This window comes from Salvelinus namaycush, chromosome 25, assembly GCF_016432855.1.
Source record: "Salvelinus namaycush isolate Seneca chromosome 25, SaNama_1.0, whole genome shotgun sequence".
NCBI classification, from domain to species: Eukaryota; Metazoa; Chordata; class Actinopteri; order Salmoniformes; family Salmonidae; genus Salvelinus; species Salvelinus namaycush.
In genome coordinates, this window is record NC_052331.1 from 6,743,922 (window position 1) to 6,751,650 (window position 7,729).

At 42.5% G+C, this 7,729-nt stretch overlaps 1 pseudogene; it reads left to right on the plus strand.

The window, feature by feature from the left end:
• The first annotated feature begins 1,524 nt into the window (after nt 1-1,524).
• Nucleotides 1,525-4,141, plus strand: LOC120020577 (annotated as a pseudogene).
• Nucleotides 4,142-7,729: the final 3,588 nt, after the last annotated feature.

Below are 7,729 nucleotides of genomic sequence, written 5' to 3' on the forward strand. Positions count from 1 at the left end.
AGAAAAATAATAGAAGGATAACACAAGGAAGTAACAATAACTTGGCTATTTACACTGGGTACCAGTACCGAGTCGATGTGCAGGGGTACAAGGTAGTTGAGGTAGATATGTACATATACTGTATGTAGGGGTAAAGTGACTAGGCAACAGGATAGATAATAAGCCGTAGCAGCAGTGTATGTGATGAGTCAAAAGAGTTAGTGCAAAGGGGGACAATGCAGATAGTCTGGGTAGCTATTTGGCTAACTGTTTTGCAGTCTTATGACTTGGGGGTAGAAGCTGTTCGTGTGGTAGCAGAGAGAACAGTCTATGACTTGGGTGGCTGGAGTCTTTGAGTCTTTTGAGTCTCCATCTATGTGCCAACTTTACAATCAAAACAACCTTGGCATCTGGGCTAGATAAGGCTATAATAGTAGGGCTCTATTCAATCTGTAAATTTTAGCGTTACAGCGTGATTTAAATTTAAAGGCAATATTCCCACGTCAATGGAGACTGCATTCACAGTGAAGCTGCGTACACTGAGTATACAAAACATTAAGAATACCTGCTCTTTCTATGACATAGACTGACCAGGTGAAAGCTATGATCCCTTATTGATGCCACTTGTTAAATCCACTTCAATCAGTGTAGATGAAGGGGAGGAGACAGGGTAAAGAAGGATTTTTAAGCCTTGAGACAATTGAGACATGGATTGTGTATGTGTGCCATTCAGAGGGTGAATGGGCAAGAGAAAATATTTAAGTACCTTTGAACGGGGCATGGTAGTAGCGCACCGGTTTGAGTGTATCAAGAACTGCAACGCTGCTGGATTTTTCACGCTCAACAGTATGTATCAAGAATGGTCCACCACCCAACAGACATCCAGACAACTTGACACAACTGTGGGAAGCCTTGTAGTCAACATGGGCCAGCATTCCTGTGGAATGCTTTCGACACCTTGTAGAGTCCATGGCCCGGCGAATTGAGTCTGTTCTGAAGGCATAAGGGCGTACAACTCAATATTAGGAAGATGTTCATAATGTTTTATACACTCGGTGTATGTCGGCTCAATCGGAAATTTCTCTTGTGCAATCTGTAACACTTCAGCGATAAAGATTGAATAGAGCCCTTAGTTTAACTGAGAGGGGTTGGGTTAAATGCGGAAGACACATTTCAGTTGAAGGCATTCAGTTGTACAACTGACTAGGTATCCCCCTTTCCCCTTTCAGGGAAGACAAGCGGTAGGCTATACCTACTATACATTTGAAGAAGTGGACGGCGAGAACCTCTCTTTCTGCGGCTTGCAGCAGAGTACCTACATAGGCTACCATCCTTTACAGAACTTGGTGAAGTTTTTAGAATATACTTTTTGACAGTTTTGATTTTAGATAGCCAAAAATCAACTCGTATATTGACACAAGCGTGATTTTTTTTTAAATAAATAAGGTGTGTTACCTAAGCATCACCTGTAGCATTGAAATTAATTCAACATGATTATGAAGGGCAGGATGAAGACCATGTTTTTTCATGTCTAGCATTTGGCTGATGGCAGTCCTCTGGAAGGGCACGTTTGATCCAGTTCTCCAACAGTAGCTAGCCATGTCAGTTGAGTAGCAAGGCAAAGGGCAGGCAAAAATATTATTCAAGGTTTTGAATACACCTTTTGAGCTACTTTTATGTATATTCTTTATTTTTAAGGCAATTGTTGTCATTTTCATCTTCCATTCTTATATTCATTTGGACCTTTTTCTATTTCACGTACATTGAGATTTAATGCACTGATTTGACTGTTGTGATTATTTGACAATATAATGGAGCTCTTTCTGACGTGCATGTTGGCTTCAAATATGTAGGACATTTGATGTGAGGGTCTTTATGGTAGTGATGATGATGATCCGTTCAACACAAATTCATGCTCGACCTCAAAACACCAACATTGTATCATATCCATTGTGATCTTCTAATTCTCGAACCGACTAGGTGAAAAACCTGTCGATGTGCCCTTGTGCAAAGCAATTAACCCTATGTAACCATGTACGCTGAGAGTTGGGAAGCAAGTTCAGGGAGTGAATACATTTAATAAATACACGAACAAAACAAGAAACACAAACAGCGCACCGACATGAAACAGCAACAATGACGACTGGGGAAGGAACCAAAGGGAGTGACATAAAGGGCAGGTAGTCAAGGAGGTGATGGAGTCCAGGTGAGTGTCATAATGCGCATAACGCTGGTGACAGGTGTGCACCCTAACGAGCAGCCTGGTGACCTACAGGCCGGAGAGGGAGCACACGTGACACCCTAATTGCTCCTGTAAGTCGCTGTGGATAAGAGCGTCTGCTAAATGACTAAAATGTAAAATGATCTTCCTCCCTCATCAGTTGTCTTCCTCACCCCAAGCAGCCTGACTCAATTTCTGTCTGTCCCTCCCCTCAGTCTGTTCGTGGTGCCAGGGTGCTGGTGACTGGTGCCAGCACGGGCATAGGAGAGCAGGTGGCATACCGCTACTCAAAGATGGGTGGCCAGATCGTCATCACGGCCAGGAAGGAGCACGCCTTGCAGAAGGTTTGTGGATCTGTCTGACTAACTATGTACATCTGTCCTTTCTATTATTACCAGATGGTGACAGCCTCTTTACCAGTGTGTCATTGCTTCCTCTGTCCTGTAGGTGGCAGAGGACAGCACAAGCCTGGGGGCCCAGAAGGCTCTGTATGTGACAGGAGATGTGTGCCAGGCCTCAGATCCAGAGAGAGTGGTGAGGATGGCTGGGTAAGAACTGATCACTTAGATCAACTTCAGTCATTGTCTGTATTATGTTAAAGATTCATACGGCACATTAGTTTACATTTTCCAACTGTCTTTTTGTTCTGCAGGATGTCTTGACATCCTAGTTTTGAATCACATTGGATCCTCCCCATTCGCCATATGGAACGGAGACAGGGAGCACGTCAGGGAACTGATGCAGATACGCTTCGTTTTTTGTCTTTATATTAGGCTATACTTAGCCTTGCACCTAGCCAAGTGAGACAAGGCTATGCTATAGTAGTTTTTAATGTGTTGCTGTTTTCCAAAGGTGAATTTCCTCAGCTACGTGAACATTGCTTCTGCAGCTTTGCCAGTGTTGGAGTACAGGGTCTGTGATCGTAGTATCCTCTCTGTTGGGTGAATACACAACACACGGTCTTATACAAATACAGTCTTATACAGATGCAGTATTATACAGATGCACACTACACTAGTACTCCTTCTACTGTATTGTTAGAGGGGAATAAAACCAAGATCTGTCCTTCTGTCTGAAGTACTCAGACAAGCACTGTCAATACTGTGTGAACTCACCAACGTTCTTTTCATCCTGTCTCTCCCCCACAGGTAGGATGACTACTCCGTGGAGCCCTACGCGGCCAACGGTTTCTTGTAGTGAACGTTTTCTTTGGCACCATACAGCATGAGCTAGCCATGCAGCACAGCAATGTATCTCTGACCATCACCACCTTGGGCCTGATCGACACAGAATCAGGTCAGACACACAATCCATTTACAGTCTTTCTTTTTTTATATGTGTTCTAGAGCTTTTGTCTTTTCCTACTGAATAAATGGCATTATGACTGGGTAGTGTGCGTGGTTGTGCTGGTGATGTTGAATGACTGGCCATGTAAAATAAACATTTTCAAGTGTCACCGTGACTTTACATACATGAGTTGTATTGACTGCTTGTGTAGCAGTAGTTGGATATTTATGAAGGTACAATACCTGCTACATTTATAGTAGGCCTTAGATAAAGTAGAATGAAGTAGAAAACATTACAGTAGGTATCATGTAGGTCTTATCACGGTGTCCTTATTCTATTATTTAACCTTTATTAAACCAGGAAGTTCAATTGAGATGAAACCTGATCAAAACATTTAAACACATCCTGCATGTAGCATGCATTACAGTACCCTTAATGTCTTACCCTGCAGCGTATCTTTAATTTCCCATGTACTATCCCGCCTGCAGAGGCCACGCCTATATGATGGCCTACCCAGCCAGCGATGCTGCCCTCCACCTCATCACCCGCCAGAAGAAGTCATTCGGCCCTGTCTACATTTACCTCGCCTGCCTGTGCAGAGACTGGTTCCCCTTCTTCAGAGACATTGTCATTGAGAACCCCTACACATACTGAAGGAGCCTCAAACCACGAGTGAATGAAGCCCCTAATACACAGAGTGGGGCAGGGTAAGGGTCAGGGAGAATATTTTAGGATAAGATAGAAATATAGAGGAGAGAGGGTGCTAGAGCAGTGGGTCAGATTCAAACCCATGCTCGCAGACGTTCACAGTACATATGATCCAGAGACAGCGACTTTCAGACAGCTGGAACTCCCAGGCCACGTGCTTTACCTACTTAAGGGAACCCTCATAGTTGTATGGAATGAGCCCACCTACTACTGTGACCACACAGGAAGCCCAACTCCACCTATGGTTGGATGTTGTATCTATATGAGGCGTTCTCATGTCTTCAAAATGCTTTCCATTGTAATGGTGGTGAATGCTCCTTATCCACTAACCAAGGTGCAGCACCCGTTGTGACCAATCAGACTTATCTGGAGGGAGGAGGTGGGTGGTTAAATGGAAAGCATATCAGGGCGTAGAGTGACCATCGTGGCTATATCTCATTATGTGTGGTCACTAGTGTGGAATTGAGATCTGCTTTAATGATTTCAGACAGGCCCTCCTTAAGCCCCCTTCAGGTGCTACATGCGTGGACATCAAAGGATTTGAGTTATAGCCACCGGTTCTTATAACCCATTCCTTTAATTAACATGCAATATTCTGTGTCTAGAGAATAAGGTGCACAATAAACTACGGTGCTAAGCGGAAGGTTGAAGTAGGGCTGTAACGTGAAGACCTCTGAAGTGTTGTGTGTGTGATGACACGCTCGACAGCAACGCTAACTGTGTGCAGTCATATGAATACAATTAATAGAACAGACACAGGTCTGGGTAGGCTATGTGTTCTCATGACTCATTGGGTCAAATGGAACACAGAGGGGAATGCTAAATTGATTTGAAGTATTCCAGCTTGGTAACGGAGCATTTCAAAATGGCTTCTTTTATACAAATCCATTACCAATGCCCTTTGTCTCCATAGTCATGTAAATGCTGCCTGTACATTGTCTGTAGGTTAAAATCTGTAATGTGTTAGTGTGTCTAGGCTTTCTGCAAATGTTGATGAAGTCTGTTGATGTCAGATAAAGCAATTATAGAGGTGTTTTTATCTACAAAGTGTAGTCATAGAGTAATTTACCGTTGGTCTCCTGCCCTAGTTCAACTGTACCAGTTTTAAATGCAAGTCACATGCGATTACTAGGGGAAAATGGCTGCTTCTCCCTTTTAACAGCTTGCCTGGGAAACTGATCAAAGCATGTTTGCGATGAGGTTCCAAATTTCAAATGCATTTTCTGATTGTATGAAAGTGACCATTTGTACATGTTTTGTATTTTATCAATGTTCCAGTCTTGAATTAAATGTCTATGTTATTTCAGTTTACACATCATGATGGTTTTATTTGCATTTATAGTCATGCATGTTTACGCTGCAATTACACCGCGAAACAACACACACACACACACACACACACCACACACACACAGTAATATGCAGCAGACTGTAGGGAAGTGCCCTGTGCTGAGAGGCAGACTGGGACTTGTTGTTATTCTCATTGCTCAGCATCACAACAAAATCACTAGTCTTCCACACTGCACTAGGACCAGTTCTCTCTCTCCATCCTCCATCCATCCATCTGTCTGGTGTTTCTTTCATCCCTTGCTTCAGCTGAAAGAGAATAATGATACAAAATGTGATAGCACAGAGCCTTGACACAGATTCTGAGGGTAAAAACTCACATTCCACTTGACATTTCACGTATGTACCCACCTAACATTTGTATTCCCGCTCCGCACATCCACATTTATACAGTATGCACTCAACATGTAAATACCACACTCTCCTATGCATACTCACACTGCATTTGGGAGCTGTAGTGGAACTCTAGTGGAAGATATAAAAAGTGACAAGGGACGTAGGGGCTAGAGGTTGATTTCACACTATCCTTTTCTCATTCCTGTGTTTCCTCTCTCTCTCTCTCAGTTCTCTCTGCCTATTTCTCTCTGAAGCCTGTTGACATTCCGTCCTGCCTTTGTTGTTCTAATGCCAACCTTTCAGCTCTTCTCAAAGAGGCAGAGGAGAGGAGGAGAGCAGGATGAGGGGAGGTGGAGGAGAATAGGGGGAGGGGAACATAGCACTCATAATAAACCTTATTTGCTAAAGCACTGCTACTGCATGGAGGCCTTCTTTTCTAGTCAAATTCTAGCATTAAAGAAATGGAGATGGCCTTCATTAGTATGCCCGATCTACATAGGTATTTATTCAAATGGTTCTATGTTTTCATACTGTAAATATGATGTTACATTATCTATACACTACAGTCACCTCCACTAATGACAGTAAAAAATAAACTTCACTGCACTTCCACAGCAAATAAATCAGATTGTTGTTGGCTTTAGACTTAATTTTCTTTCACATCATCTGATATTTTTATTTTTCAACATATGCCATGCTAGCGTGCATGCACGCACACAGCTATAATCTTTGTCTTCCATCTCCAGTGTTTCACGGGCAGTGCTGGTAGCTATGCAACAGGACTGGGAGCAACTGGGAGAGGGGGATGGGGTGGGGGTGACAGTTTAGCAAAGGAAGAGAAGGGAAGGATGGGGGGAAGGGGCCTTGACAGTCGCTGTTGGCAACCATGGTTGGTAGAGAGGTTGGCTGATCACGAGCGGAGAAAGCCCTCTCTTAGGAGAACAGATTGACTAGAGGAGATTTGTCATCTTGTGTGGAAAAGTAAATTCCTCTTTTGCATAGTTATATTTGCCAAGACCTGCCTTGCCTTGATTTTCTGTTGGCAATAACATTTTAGAGTGAAAATTACATTCAAAAGTAAAATGAAACATAAACATATCAATGGCTCTTTTTGACATGAATTTCATGAACCTTTACACTTGAAAGTAAATGGTGATTTCAATATTTAAAAAAATGTCCAGATGAATTATGTTGTAGTTGCTAACAAGACCAACAAACACATTTAAAATCTGGTGGCGAATTAAAAAGAAACAACCTTTGTATTGATTGACCCACATAAATAGGCGAATAGACATTGTGAACGTAGGAGCTGTCCAGTGTCTTGGGCTGAATGACGCCCTACTTCATCTCTCTCCCATCCTCAGCATCAGACTCGCCTTTCCCTACTCCGGCCCGGGAAAAACCTGCCACCTGTTGCACGAAAGTTTCCCATCTAAAGCTGATTTTATTTTTTATGATATTCAACGTAAATGAAGATAAACTACGTAAATAGGCTACTGAAAGTTAACGGCTGCTCAAAACATTTTGCGATTTGTTCTTTAAAAAAAAACAGCAACCGGTGAGGGAATATTTTTCTCGAGGCTCGAGCTATATCGCGGCAGACGAGCGAGAGAATTACAATATATTTCAGAATCACTCCAGTAAAGATGGAGTCTGCTCTTAATTTGTCAACGATAGATCACGATTTACTGTTTTCTCAAACTGACCGTTTTCTTCTTTGGGACACGTCCTGTACCATTAAACCATAATTGTGTGAACATGAAAATATATCTCTACAATGACCACGTCGACGAAATGTTCTTAACAACCCGTTTTAAATAGATGTACATGTCTAAAATGTGAAATTGAGAA